Source organism: Diaphorina citri, unplaced genomic scaffold, assembly GCF_000475195.1.
Source record: "Diaphorina citri unplaced genomic scaffold, Diaci psyllid genome assembly version 1.1 scaffold1331, whole genome shotgun sequence".
In the NCBI taxonomy this organism is placed as follows: Eukaryota; Metazoa; Arthropoda; class Insecta; order Hemiptera; family Psyllidae; genus Diaphorina; species Diaphorina citri.
Genome location: NW_007378759.1, coordinates 78,082 through 91,224, shown reverse-complemented (window position 1 = coordinate 91,224; position 13,143 = coordinate 78,082).

Here is a 13,143-nt window from a genome sequence, read left to right as displayed (position 1 = left end):
GTCTGTGTCGTAGCATGCCCATCCCGTAGTATGCCTCTCATCAGATGGGCGAGAAGAGGAAAATTCGAACTGCAGTTCCTTCGTTTGAATCCTGCAAATTTCCTACTGAAAAATAAATCAACAAAGCACTGTTTAGTTTAGACCAATACTAATACAAATGAAATATGTACCTACTAGGTACTGAGAAAATTAAATGAACCCAAGAGCAAGGTAAACCTTTACCCTTGACAAATGGAGTGTACCTGAAGGAATGTGTTGTGTTCCAATTCACTCGACCCCATCGGGTAACCCCCGCACTGGGGTCGTGTTTAACTTTTAACCCCGTTTGATTATATTCCTTCCATGTTAAAAAAGTTCTTTTCCCCCCACGAGCAAAAACGATAATTTCTGTTTCACTTCGCTTAAATATGTAGATACAAATTTGAAAGAGGGTACTGTAAAAAAGTGCCAAAAAAATTCATAAATTTCAATACAAGTTAGATAGAGGGAACTTCTAACCTCGACCCCAAAATATCACAAAAGCACTCACTTTCTGCCTCCCATATTAACTTTTACATATCTCAGTGTGCCAGTCAGCTCTCTCTCTCTGGTCGGTCTACCTGGCAAGAAACAGAACTTTTTGCTCCCCACAGCTTTTTTCGCTCTAAATTGACTGATACACGCGATGTTTCTACCACCATTCATGAGGTTTTACGACTTTTCTGTGTGCTTTCTTCCGTCGGTTAGTAATATGTAATGCTCCTAATAGAGGTAAAACTAGAACAGTTCGCCGGTTTATTTATAAAATATATGAACAGTGTGAGCATTTTATGACTTTGTGTGTAGGTACGGGTGTAAAATACGAGGTTATATTAGCCAGACTGATTCAGTAGGGCCGCGCTCAGGGTTACATAAGGGTCACACTATTGACATGGAGGCCAGAGGCCACGTTTATCCCAGGGTTAAAATGGGGGCTACAATATTGATTGAGTATGAAGGCTAGAGGCTCTGAAGGTTAGAATGAATCAATACCGCCGCTTACAGTGAAAAATTGGCCGTCGTGTCGCAACAAAGTTTTAAATGCAGTTTCTTTGTGTTATTATGTCACAACTTTGGTGCTCACTGCAGCATTGTAGGATTTTTTTTTCCGATATCTCAATAATCCTAACATCCTAACATCCAAGGCGAGTGCAGTGACCACTACGCCATGAGAGCTGACAAAGTTTTCTGGCTGTGAAGTTCAAACGGCCGTTTTTGAAGGTCAGAATGAATCCATTAGGCTGCTCCAAAGGAAAAATTGGCTTCACAACAAAATTGGTCAAGTGTGGAGGCCAGAAGAAAGCCGAACGACCGATTTGATTGATTCAAATTCTTAGGGGACGTTCTGAGGATCAAATTGTTTGAACCCATTGCCAAGAAGCTCCTCCGCTGCAATTTCTTTTGTATTCTCTCAACCTCCCACAAATCTCCCCAAGTCACCACCACCTCAACGACAGATTTTTTTTTCGTTCCTTACTTTTTTACTGCTAATAAAATCAATAATTTGGAATTAGGAATGATAAAACGGCAAACGCAAGCATTAAGCTATAATACCCATTTCACCAGGGACTCCAAGACTTGTTACGAAAAAAACTACACTCCTACGTGAGAAAATTTCTAAAATTGAGTTGAAACTTTTTTTTCTTCTCTCTTTTTTGTTGATAAAATTCCAGAGAAAATGGAAAGCCCGGCTTTTTCTCTTCCCCTGACTCCTTTCCATCAGATAAATTCCCTCCCTGACTCCCTTCCATCAGATAAATTCCCTCCCTGACTCCCTTCCATCAGATAAATTCCCTCCCTGAGCCCCTTCCATCAGATAAATTCCCTCCCTGAGCCCATTCCACCAGATAAATTCCCTGCCAGTCTTCCACCATCCGGGAAATTCCCTTCTACCATCAGAGAGAAAAAAGGTACTTGTGATTTCTGCTCTGTTTTCACAAGAATCTATTATAACAGCTTTTAATGGAAGAATGGCATCCCCTACTCCGTCTCCACTCCGATATAACTTTTTGCTGAATTCATAAGTGCTCATATCCGCTCGGACCTTTCATGTGGAAAATTCCGTTTATTTGGATGGGACTAGTTTTCAAATTTCAAAATGCCATTATGCCCTTAGTGTTTCTTTGTTTCATTGAACCCTTTTTCCTTTTTTGGAGAAAAAGCCTTTTGGCCTTTAGTGAATGGAAAAGTACCGAATTTTTAGCACCCTAGTGTACACGGATGAGCAGATTAAAGGTAATCATTCTATTTCTGTAGATATTGTTGGGAGTTGAATAGAATAATAGATGTTATCTTTTTAATTAAAATTTCTATAGCTAAACTACTACGAGAGTTGCAACATTTTTCTATATTTTTTTCACGCTTTCTCGTGACAGTCTGCGATAAGTAGATAAAGTAGAATCTTAAGCTGAAATTTCATTTCGGTGTCATGGTTTTGTTTCATAGCAGCACCTAACCGTCCCTCGTTCGATGCTCAGGCTTGACAGATTTTTTATTTTATTTTAATTAATCCGTTATCATTTCTCAAGTACCACATCTTCAAGCCTTAGGCAGTTTAAGCCAAAAGCCAATATCCTTCTGGTCTTTAGGCCAACGTTCACTTTCTGTTGTTAAGCCCAGTCTATGTCGATTACTGATGTTCGACTTGATCTACTCTAGTGTAAACGCAGCTTAAAGCTGTGTCCACACATAGTCGACCGGCCATCGAGCGCAGCTTAAAGCTGTGGCCACACATAGTCGAAACGTCCACATTGCCTCGACAACATCGATCGACCTTTCTTTTTACTCTGACCAACCAGAAGAGACCAACTTGTAGGTAGGTATCCACAATGGTTAACATGAATAAATATTATTTACAAAGGATGTTCAAAAATAAATTCCTTAATAGCATCCAGAGCAGGTTAAACCAAAGTATTTGTCCTGGAAAGTCAGTGTTGTCTTCGGGAAGTTCATTAACGCGGGAGCGAAATCAAGTAAACAAACTGGAAAGCTTTCTAAGTTCACGTTTGTTACCGCTTTCTACCAGAAATTTACATACCGCCCTCTGCTTGTGTGGAGAACTTTGTAAAATTTACATAGAAGCAAAGTGGAAACTTACCGTCAAAGTTTAGATGAGAATAAGATGTGGGTGGGTGCAAGAAAGAAGAAAATTTGTACCTATTCATTGTGGCCATTTCCAGAAATGGATGCCGTTCATTTGGCGCTTCTAGATGTAGACAATTAATTTGGCAAATTTTCTCGAAAAAAAAGGCTTCTGAAGGGCCCTCGACTGCACCGTATTCCAAAATGACGATCTTATGACAGACCAACCGAAACGTTCGAGAGTTCTCGCGGAACAGGTCGAGGTAACGACGCTGATGACCAAAATAGTCGAGGTAACGACGCTGATGACCAAAATAGTTGAGGTAACGACGCTGATGACCTTCAGAAATTCCTTCCGCTTATTCTAATACCTACATACATACGAGTATGCCGAAGGGAAATTGTAGCAAAATCCTCAAAAATGTGCTGCAAAGTGCAAACGCTTGTACAAATTCCATTCAGAATAGGTATCCCTAGTCGTAGACATCTTCCTGTATGACCTCATTAGATAAAAAGACTTTACTTCCCCATTTATCCTCTACTTATTTGTTTTTTCTAAATTGATCCCAAGACATTGAATGGCTGCTCGTACATCAACTTTGAACGACACGGATACCTCGCCAAAGTTTGGTCCCTCATCAATTTAGAAAGCTCCCCATTTTGTGGATAAAAAGCTTTTTACTTTGGAAGTAAAATTTCTTGCGTCTTTTTTTTTACCTCTGTTTTTTCTCTCATGAAAGCCAAAATAAATTGAAACATTTTTTTTTTTACCAACTTCTTCTTCTTCTTCTAGCTTTCACTGACAATGGTGTAGAGTTGTTGATGCTGCTTTACACTAGATTTTCAATCTTGTCATCTCGTCTTGTCAGGCAAAATCTAGTAGGTACATAGATATCATCTAGTCACATAAAGTCCTGACAATAGAATCTGGTTAAACATGCAATTTTGATGAGATTAAAACTTCTGTCGATGTCGTCAAGTTTTCATCGCGGGTGAATTTAACTCCAACAAGGCTGACACCGGGATTACATTATGTATTGTTTGGGGTTGTGGTCTTCGGAATGGAAAGCTGGGGTTAGGGTTGGGGCTGGGGTACTTTCTCTCCAAAGCTTGCATTATAAATTATGCACTCCTCCATTCAGTCTGTTCAACTAACATCCTAGACAAGGGCTGTCTAAAACGGTGTCCTGACAGTGGTCCTGAAGAACAAGGCCGTACTTTAAAGAGACCGAGAGGGCTCGGACCTTTCATTGAAAAGACACAAGGCAGCTAAACAAGGTACCTACTAGTTTCTAATTGGATAGCACCTCAGATAGAACAATTTTGTTTACAATTCCAAGCAACTTGATTGGCGCAGAGCAAGGCTGTGTTTCCTAACCTTCCTGAATGCTCCAATCAGGATCGAAAAAAAAAATGTAAACAACTTACAATAAACGACAACGAAAGCATTTTCTTCCCTTTCTCTGACTTCAACTTGATATCATTGAAATCTTGACCACAGAAAAGGGACACATTTTAGTCAGCCCTGTACTAAATGTTCCTTGTACTGAAATGGGTCAATGAGGCTGGGATACCTGGTCAGGAATTTCAGAGTACAAAGTAGGGGAAAGTCCCTTTCCAGACGTTAAATATGCAACAGCCCCCTCCCCTCCCCCATCCCCCATAGCTGATATGTCATCTGGAATCTAGATTCTAGATGATTATCTCGTAACATAACTTTCATGGAGGAAGAGAAGGGGAGGTGGAAGAGAAAGAAGAAGGAGGAGGAAGAAGAAAAAGGGGAAGAAAAGAGGAGGAGGAAGAGAAGAAGAAGGTGAGAAAGAGGAGGAAGAAAACAAGAAGAAGAGGGGGAGGAGGAGGAGGAGGAGGAAGAAGAAGAGGAGTGAGGGGAGAAAAACAAGAAGAGGAGGAGGAAGAAGAAGTGTAGAAAGAGGAAAAGGAAGAAGAAGAGAAGGACGAGGAAGAAGGAAAAAGAGGAAGAAGAGAAGAGGAGGAGGAGGAGGAGGAGAAGGGTACTAGGAGGAAAAAGAAGAAGAAGAAGAAGAAGTGGAGGAAGAGAACAAAGAATAAGAAGAAGAGGAAAGAGGAGGAGATAATGTAAATTTTGGGATTTAGGAAACCAAAATCAGTGCGGACTTCTTCAGAAATCCAAATATAAAAATATTCTAAAACATCCAAACACGTGAACTCTGCTTTTTAATTTTTAATTATCTTTACATTAAACTCATATCCCTCTCTCATTTGACATAATCCCAGCCACAAATATTGTTTTCATTTCTATTTTTGTCAGCCTGTCACCAACCAAAAAGGATTATAGTTTTGCCAATGGAAGATTGAAATACCGTCATGTATTTTTGTTGGAGGAGAAAATAAATTGAATTTAGATAATACAAGAAACAGATATGAAACATCGTCCATTTCTCTTCAATTTTTTACTTCCCATGTCGTTCTTTCTAATCTTTCTATTCTCTTGCTGTATCTATCAATTTTATTTCTTTTTATCTATCCTTACGTCTGGCACACATTCTTCATCTATCACTCATTTCCTTTCCCTTCGTCATTTATTTACGAGCTTTATCCTCTTGACGTATTCTTGTTTTCTATTATCGTGACGTTTCAAGTTTATATCTGCTATATTGTTTCGAAACTCTTTGTTATTATCTTGAAAGTTTTGCTGTTCACGTTTTGGCTATTCAATGAATTTACAGGGTCTTTCATACGAGAAGCGAATATTTTGATGTGGCTAGACTTAGCTAGAGCTAGAATGTTTCTGAAAGAACAGATGGGTTAAGCTTCTACGAATCCACAGCTGAAGAACATCACCTATACATACGTTTCACGTCTCATCATCATTCGTGGAATGGCTATTTTGAATTTTGCCTTAATCCCTAAACCCTCATATCAATTTTATCATTCCATTACATCAACCCTTGAACCCTACCAGTATTGAGCACGAGTATCATAATCTATAATCCTTTGTCCCAACAATTTGGTTTTCCTGATAAACGTTTCAATTGTATTAATCTTACTTTACCTCTTTTCTTCTTTTTCCATCCGGACTTAGGGTTTTCTATTTAGGTTTTATGAAACAGTGAATTATATCAAACCAGGGCCGTATTCAGGAGGCGGGGCTAGGCCTCCCCCCCTCGAGATTCATTTTTCTCCTCTACTGTAGGTAGGACTCCGAAAATTTGGAGCATTCCTGTCACCTATTTAGTTCCGTTTTATTTGACAATTTAGAATTTACCCTATTTTTTGTTTAGAACTCAAGTAGGTACCTAACCCTTTATTAGTTAGGTATTATGTGTAGGTAGTGGGCACATTATTGTACCTATGACTGTAGGTAGGTACTTTATGAAACTTTCAGGAGGACTTTTTGCATCTGCAAATATATGTACACTTTTGTGAATAGGGGTGCCTATAACTTATCGACCTTAATATACATACAAATACATAACTGTAAGTAAGTAGATACCTATGTAAATATATTTTTTTTTCTTTTTTTTATATTATAATATGTGTATAACGTAGATCTAGGTATGTCAGGTCCGTTTCTAGAATTTCAGCGAGGGGGGTCCAAAATTTCGTATATTGGCTTACGGAGGGCGGGATGCCCAAAATTTTGAGGTAAATAAAATGAAGTAGGTATATCACTGCATTTATGTGTGTATAGGAGCAAAAAAAGGCCGAGGGTCCGGGCCCCCTGCCCCCCGTTAAATACGACCGTGAGGTACATACAACCGTGAGGTACATACGACCGTGAGGTACATACAACCGTGAGGTACATACGACCTTGAGGTACATACGAAGCAAATAAGTACAATAAAATTAAGTAGGTATGTAATCAATTAATAATATTATGTATCTACTTACCTACATATATACTTAGGTAGCATATTAAGGAAGCACACGTTTTCCATTGAGTGAACATAGTTTGAACATTTTAGTTTCCATCTCATTGCACACTTAGAACAGCCAGGTCGCTTCTCATATTTAGTAAATTATGAAAATAATTATCAAAGCACCTACATAAGTACGTACCTATCTAACATAATCATCTATAGGTATACTATTTAAGTACATAACAGGTATTTTCTTAAACAAGTTTCTTTGTAGAGCATATTTTATAGCTCCTCCTTCTGCATTCTTGCTACAAACTTCTCCCGCACAAAGTTCATTGTTATTCCTGTTCCCTTCCAGTCTTTTAATTTGCTTGGCATTTTTGCTTTTGAAGAAATCTAGTACCTATGTGATATGTTTTTAGCACAATTTCTGGAGTTTTCTCTTGCAGTCTTTTAATTTGCTTGGCGTTTTTGCTTTGAAAACGTGAGGAAATCTGGTAGGATATGTTTCTAGACTTTCTAGCACGATTCCTCGAGTTTTTCAGTTTTCTTGTTATTGTCCTGATGTTGACGTTCCTTTGCAATCTTTGCATCCTAATGACTTTGTCTTGGGCGAAGAATCAAAGTCTTGTTTTTGTTAGTTTTAATTCTATTAGGAGGAGGTGGAGAAGAAGAAGAAGAAGAATAAGAAGGTATAGTGTCTAAACTTTAATTGGTATCATCCACTGCAAGAAAGAAGCAAAGATGGAGCAATTACTGAACTTATCTCCTACCCTAAGATTCCTATAAGTGACCTAAAAGCTGACCTATTAGGTTAACTATGTGAGATTGTCAGATAGATTGATGGATACTTAATGTTAGGAGGGCCAATTCTCAATAGTATAGAAATGGTCCTTCTTTCACTAACCTCCTTTCGAATTAAATATCGTCATCGTGAGATGGTTCCCTTTTGGGCCCACAAAGTTCAAAAATATCCCTGAAAGTCTACCCAGCCTAAATATTTTTACTCATTTTAGTCATTTTCTTTTCTAGGCCCTTCTTTCAAATTCCCCGATGACTGGATGATACATCGGACGAAAAAAACATTTCCTGAACGAAAACTTGCAAACTTTCCCCTTCCACTTCTCCTGCCGGGGAGTTTGGCAAACGTCATTTATCTTACCATCTGACAAATTACATACTCGATCTGATGTATGCCATCAAACTATCAAGTTTAATTTAAGCCTCTTTACCTCTCCAGTTTTCCATATTCAATACCTATGTATGGGTTGAAGGATATGAGAATGTTTGCTGTGTTGAGAGAAAGAAAGAATATTTTCCTTTATTCCTCCCTCTCTCTCTCTCTCTCTCTCTCTCTCTCTCTCTCTCTCTTTCTCTCTTTCTCTCTCTCTCTCTTCTATCCTTTATTCTTGTTATTGTTCTTATCTCACTCTTTTTTCTTCCAAGTTTTCTTTTCTTCTGTACCTTTTTTCATTACGAACAAAAGCCAGAATTGGAAGAGGAGGAGAAGAAGGGGGAAGAGGAGGAGAGGAGAAGAAGGAGAGAGAGAGAGAGAGATCTGAACATCAATGAATGATGAAGTGAAAGAGAATACATATATCAGACAAAGCGCGAACTGTAGACTAAAGAAGACTGCAGATACTTTTAAGAAATTTGATAGAGGGACTTGTTATGTATCTGCTATTGAAGAAAAAGAGAGAGAGAGAGAGGATATACGAGAAAGCCAGGCGTTCCGAGAACGTACCTTGAAATCCGACCAGGCCGGGAATCAAACTGTACGCACCTCGGGACCTTGAAACTTAAAACAAAAATTGTTCTTGATTTGGATATGGATTTCCTTCAGTAAATTCACAAAGATATCCAGCTTGAAATAAATTTATGGCTTTTCTTGATTTTGTACAGCGGATTTCCTAGAGTGAGTGCACAAAAATCACTTTACCCGTACGAGTATGTACCTACCTACCTGTTCAATCCTACAAGATCCATGAATGAACTGGAGACATTAGAAAATTTCAGAGCTTTCTCAGTGCAAGATTTGCTAGGATTTGCACAAATGACATTTCTGACTTTGCATCCTACATTACGATAGAGAACTCTATCCGTCTCCTGCCATCGCAAACAAGAGAAAAAAGGGTAAGTTCGGATAAGTAAGTACTTATAGAGTAGAAAGTAGAGGAAGAGAGTTGAGGATAAATTGGAACTTGAGAGAGGAGGGTGAGACTTGAAAGAGGCTTAACGAAAAGCTCCCAAGATCAGAAATCTCGTAAGATTTAAATCTAAAAAGGAAACTTTGAGTTCTTCTTCTTCTTCTTCTTCTTCTTCTTCTTCTTCTTCTTCTTCTTCTTCTTCTTCTTCTTCCTTTTCTTCGCTGTTAAAAAAAATGGCCACGTACCTATCTAACATAATCATCTATAGGTATACTATTTAAGTACATAACAGGTATTTTCTTAAACAAGTTTCTTTGTAGAGCACATTTTATAGCTCCTTCTTCTGCATTCTTGCTACAAACTTCTCCCGCACAAAGTTCATTGTTATTCCTGTTCCTTTCCAGTCTTTTAATTTGCTTGGCGTTTTTGCTTTTGAAGAAATCTGGTATGTGATATGTTTCTAATAGCACAATTTCTGGAGTTTTCTCTTGCAGTCTTTTAATTTGCTTGGCGTTTTTGCTTTGAAAACGTGAGGAAATCTGGTAAGTATGTGTTTCTAGACTTTCTAGCACGATTTCTCGAGTTTTTCAGTTTTCTTGTTTTTGTCCTGCCTGATGCTGACGTTCCTTTGCAATCTTTGCATCCTAATGAGTTTGTCTTGGGGCGAAGAATCAAGAAGTCTTGTTTTTGTTAGTTTTAATTCTATTAGGAGGAGGTGGAGAAGAAGAAGAAGGTATAATGTCTAAACTTTAATTGGTATCATCCACTGGAAGAAAGAAGCAAAGATGGAGCAATTACTGAACTTATATCCTATACCCTAAGATTCCTATAAGTGACCTAAAAGCTGACCTATTAGGTTAACTATGTGAGATTGTCAGATTGATAGATACTTCATGTTAGGAGAGCCAATTCTCAGTAGTATAGAAATGGTCCTTCTTTCACTAACCTCCTTTCGAATTAAATATCGTCATCGTGAGATGGTTCCCTTTTGGGACCACAAAGTTCAAAAATATCCCCGAAAGTCTACCCAGTTAGTTTTAATTCTATTAGGAGGAGGTGGAGAAGAAGAAGAAGAAGGTATAATGTCTAAACTTTAATTGGTATCATCCACTGCAAGAAAGAAGCAAAGATGGAGCAATTACTGAACTTATTTCTTACCCTAAAGATTCCTAAGTGACCTAAAAGCTGACCTATTAGGTTAACTATGTGAGATTGTCAGATTGATAGATACTTCATGTTAGGAGGGCCAATTCCCAATAGTATAGAAATGGTCCTTCTTTCACTAACCTCCTTTCGAATTAAATATTGTCATCGTGAGATGGTTCCCTTTTGGGACCACAAAGTTCAAAAATACCCCCGAAAGTATACCCAACCTAAATATTTTTACTCATTTTAGTCATTTTCTTTTCTAGGCCCTTCTTTCAAATTCCCTGATGACTGGATGATACATCGGACGAAAAAACATTTCCTGAACGAAAACTTGCAAACTTTCTCCTTTCACTTCTCCTGCCGGGGAGTTTGGCAAACGTCATTCTAAATATTTTTACTCATTTTAGTCATTTTCTTTTCTAGGCCCTTCTTTCAAATTCCCTGATGACTGGATGATACATCGGACGAAAAAAACATTTCCCGAACGAAAACTTGCAAACTTTCCCCTTCCACTTCTCCTGCCGGGGAGTTTGGCAAACGTCATTCATCTTACCATCTGACAAATTACATACTCGACCTGATGTATGCCATCAAACTATCAAGTTTAATTTAAGCCTCTTTACCTCTCCAGCATATTCAATATGTATGGGTTGAAGGATATGAGAAAGTTTGCTGTGGGTACGGATGTGGGGACGATGTTTTTCAAAGCATCTTCTTCTCCAAGTTTTCTGCGGATATGGAATATGGATAGATGGAAGTTTTCAACTTTTTCCAGAAGACACATATTCATATTCTCAAGTTTGCTGTGGGTACATGTCGGCACTTTGGAAAAAATAACGCCTATCGACCATATTTTCCTTTTGTTTTTGAGATCCTAAAGTTGTACCTATTCACACATGGTCGCCGGCCGTAGACCGACTCGATCGATGTGAATCTATGTTGTCTAGGCAGCGTACCATTTCAGTCGAGGTCGATCAACGGCCGTCGACTATGTGTGGACTGTGAACACAGCTTTACAGTTCAAAAGCAGTTTGGCAAAATTCCTAGAGATCTCTCTCATTTTTGTGTTGACAACACATCACATTCATGTAGCACCTATCTTTTATTTAGGCGAATGGGAATATGATGCTTTGTGCTTTAGAATCTCGGTGGGACGCGGACGGGGCGGTTTTTCAATCCTGAAGAGTTTGCAAAATGTCCATCACATGGGTTGGGCAGTGTCATTTCTGAAACACTGATTCATAGATAAATGAAGGAGACAGTTTTCCACCAGTACTTCAATATGGTACCTATACCCTATACCTATAGACATGGAGTAGACAATTTTTCCAGGAACATTTTCTCCCCTTGACACGGGAAGATGATTGATGTGACAAAAGGTTCAGAGTTATCCGTTACCCGGTATGTCAGACATGCGGCTCTTGGAACGTGATGAATCGTGAGAAGGAATTTCGTGCAATTATTGGCACGACCAAACCAAATTGGAAATTCTTCATGGCAAATAAATGTCATGCAAAAAAAATGGGTAATAGTTCAGAAGCCACGACAGTGAAAAATTGAATAGTAAAATTACCAAAAATCGAATTCCCACCCTGAGGAAAAAAACGGTGACAGGGTGTCACAAGTTTAGGGTGGAAGAACTCTATTATTGGGTTACTTCCCCTGATTCTCAGTTTTTGAAGTTCACCATAATTCATCTGCACTACCAACAACTACCTACTTCCCGCTGGCTTTTCCCGACCCTACTCAGACTGGGTGAGATCAATGTAGGTATGTAAAGGTGGGTGAGGGTGAAGGAAGTAGTAATTACAATTCCAGTGAAATGGCGAAGCAGAAAACGCTAATAAACGTAGGTAACCTTAGAACTTTAAGGGCTGCTTCCCACAAGAGAGAGAGAGAAAACGAGAACTTCCGTTCTACGTTCCAAGAACCAGGATGGCTTCAGGCTTAACCACTATTTAGATCTAAGACTATGATATCTCCGTGATTATCAGTATTCCAAGTTGTTCCGAGGAGTTTAAAATGAATTTCCCAGATTAATTCCAGATTATCCAGGGCCCTTTTATTACCACAATAATATACAGGAGGAAAATCTCGCATTCCAGACAAATTAAATTCTAAAAAATAAATTAAAAAAAAATCCTTTTCCTGAAGAAATGTTTACAAAACCAGATATCTAAATGCATGCTCAGCCAGCCCTAGTTAGCTTCTAGCTTGGAGGGGAGCTCGTCTGCCTTGTAAGCACTAAGCGCTAGGTCGCGGTTGCGATTCGTGGCCGGGGTGGACTTTGTCCTAAAAAAGATAAGGTTCGTTCTCGGAACGGCTGGCTTTCTCCTATCCTGTCTCCCCCTCTTCGATTTTGGGACGATAAGACCTTCGTTGTGTTACCGTTCCTTCTTTGAAACCTTCTTCTTCTTCTTCTTCTTCTTCTTCTTCTTCTTCTTCTTCTTCTTTGTGTGTTGGTTGTTGATGTTCCAATCTATTGAAGCATTGAAGGACTGAGTCGGTACCTATACAACATACATCTCTTTATACATCTTTCCATGTGAAAGTCCTGCACCCCCCTCTCTCTCTCTCTCTCTCTCTCTCTCTCTCTCTCCTCCCTCCCCCCCTCTCTCTCTCTCTCTCTCTCTCTCTCTCTCTCTCTCTCTCTCTCTCTCTCTCTCTCTATCGATCCTTTTCTATCTCTCATGGTTGAGTGGATGGGCAATGCATGTGATTTCAAGTGAATGATTTCTACAGAATGGATGAGTGAACGGACATGAAAGAGTCAAGAGATGAATTTTGTGGAGATGCTCTTCCTATCTCTCTCTCTCTCTCTCACTCTCACTTTCTCTCTCTCTCTCTCTCTCTCTCTCTTTCTTTCTTCTCATGGTCTTCTGGAAACCTTCAATTTTATTTTTTGA